Source organism: Berghia stephanieae, chromosome 2, assembly GCF_034508935.2.
Source record: "Berghia stephanieae isolate SIO BIC M18660-M18661 chromosome 2, UCSD_Bste_1.3, whole genome shotgun sequence".
Taxonomy (NCBI): Eukaryota; Metazoa; Mollusca; class Gastropoda; order Nudibranchia; family Aeolidiidae; genus Berghia; species Berghia stephanieae.
The window spans coordinates 95,716,363-95,719,007 of NC_088361.1; the positions used below are offsets into that span (position 1 = coordinate 95,716,363).

General features: G+C 35.2%; 1 protein-coding gene across 1 annotated transcript in view; it reads right to left on the minus strand.

The window, feature by feature from the left end:
* LOC144965935 (uncharacterized) overlaps positions 1-2,645 on the minus strand; it is an 11,175-nt gene continuing 8,530 nt past the window's right edge. Inside the window, exon 5 of the mRNA XM_078901808.1 lies at positions 1-2,645. This exon is cut by the window's right edge and continues 848 nt beyond it. The gene's annotated coding sequence lies outside the window, so the exon portion shown is untranslated.

The window sequence follows — 2,645 nt, forward strand, 5'->3', positions numbered from 1 at the left end:
TTTGTAAGTATGGACTAAAGCAATCACCAAAGCTGTTATTTTTATTGAATTTTACCACATGTAATATAATGATGATATATAATTTTAAAATGTTTTTTTTTTAATCTTTTAATATCTTTTAAAAATCACTACAATAGAGAAACGATATAAAAATTGTTGCTTTCTTTTCTCTGATACTAAGCAGCTAAGAACTGTGAACTGTAAAGGTTAATGAAAATAAATTGAATATAGCAGTTTCGGAAAAGAACAATAATATTATACCAAACAAGGAACGTTTCGAGTTAAAAATTATTTTTCGGCCAATAAGATAAACAATAAAAACATTAATGTAAATACATCACTAAACTCCAGACAGACGGCAGAGTAAGATTTTTTATTGTTTATGTAATTGACTGAAGAAGGGTTTTGAGCTCAAAACGCTCCGTGTGTTATATTTATTTTTTGTTCATTGCTTTCTCTTTTATACTGTTAAAAGGTGTAATAGTCATAACTTCAAGTTGTCCTAATCAACACAGGAACTCTCTCTCTCTCTCTCTCTCTCTCTCTCTCTCTCTCTCTCTCTCTCTCTCTCTTACACACACACACACACACACTGACACACTTACATACCCAAACAAACACACACACATACATACACATACACATACAAACTATTATGCAAAACACAAACCGTTTTCTAAATGCGCTGCAACTAGTCTAGATAAGCTTTTACAACAAAGGGAAAGCATGTTTTAACAATTATTATTCAATCCCTCTTCCTAAATATTAACGCGTAATGATATCAAGTTTACAATAATAATTTGTGACGTCATATTATCAAACGTTAAATTTCACTAAAATTAGATTTTTGAAATCATTTGAATATTTTTGAAAATGTCTTTTATTCAGAAATGACGAAATCGGAATCGGTTGAGGGGTAGAATAAAAGATTTCTTCCACACTTAGCGTTTTGGAATTCGAACTTTGTTCCCAAAGCGTACTTGCAAGCTCTTGCAGCGGTTGGGAACACGTCCGGAATTCCAAAAAGCAAGAGTGTAAGAGTCGTATAATAGTTGTCATAGGGCGTCATTGTCAAGATCTGTTCTAGACTAGAAAATATGCGTCATCCGATTTAATTACAATTTTTTAAAGGGCACAAGCAAATGATTTGCATAGATTGATGTATACTTGTTTGCCGGTCTGATAAACCAAAATCTCAAACCAACGCAAAATATTGTCCATTGCAACAATGTTACTACAATCCCATAATAATAGGGCAGAGAAGTAGTGACGTCACACCTTCTACTCTTCCGGTTCCAAATTCATTGGAAGTAGGTATGTAATCAGTCCTTCGGAGGACTAATAATGAAATGTTACATATTGAATCATAAGGTGGCATAACTATTTTAGTAGCCGAATGTATTGGCAGATTCATTAAATTACGGGACGTAAAAGAACGACAGTTGATCTTTATTGACGACCTGCATATATTTAGACTAGAAAATAAGATGCCCTCACTCTGAAACCAGGGGTCTGATTCATGGAGCGGGACTATGGTAGTCTCAGAGTATAGCAAAGTCTGAGACTTTGTAGTCTAAGACTTTGGGAAGTCAGAGACTACGGAAAGTAAGCTATTCATGGAGTCAGACTTCGTACCTGACTATCAAGTCTCTGACTACGCTTGCGAAGTCTCAGACTACAGAGGTCAATCTATTTTTAACTGGGGATTCCTCGGAAACGTATCACAAAACGTCATAGAAATGTGTTACTTTTCCAGCTGCCCATGCGTCATACGAAGTGGCACAGAAATCATATCTATTTCTTCTTCGTGTTTGTTTTGATCGTTTTTTTTTTTGTTTGTTGTTTTTTGTTTTGTTTTTGCCCCACAAATAAAAATGGTGTGAGACAAGTTTAAGCAAAGAGTGTGTAGGGTAACGTAGTTACATAACAATCGTTACCTATACGCTCTTTGGTTTAAGGGTGTAAAAATTGTTTGAGAATGTGTGTGTGTGTAATGTTTTTAGTAAATATAAATAACGATGGCACTTAAATGATTCTTATCAACGGTGTAGCATTGTTCTAAGTAGAGAGCGGTGGGCGCTGCCTGAAGCATGGGGTCCCGAAAATACTAACGAAAGAGTGAAGATGGATAGGAATCGGTGGAAACAATACCGACAATGGGCGTTTCGGGTACAAACCCTTCGTCGGCACAACAATAAACAAATAAACGTTGAAAACAAATAAGAAGAAATGCAGTATAAATTGCATCGTCTGTACTCAACGATGGTTGGAGTGTGAACGAATCGTTAGCGTGGTGTGATAGAAATGATGAGGCCAGTGAGAGACGTGAAATTTCTAGAAAATAATGGGCGATAAAAGACATAATAGAAATGTAATAGTAATAGTAGTAGTAGTAGTAGTAGTAGTAGTAGTAGTAGTAGTAGTAGTAGTAGTAGTAGTAGTATTAGTAGTAGTAGTAGTAGTAGTAGTAGTAGTAGTAGTAGTGGTGGTGGTATTAGTGGTAGTGGTAGAAGTAGTAGTAGTAGTAGTAGTAGTAGTAGTAGTAGTTGTTGTAGTAGTAGTAGCAGTAGTAGTAGTAGTAGTAGTAGTAGTAGTAGGAGTAGTAGTAGTAGTAGTAGTAGTAGTAGTAGTAGTAGTAGTAGTAG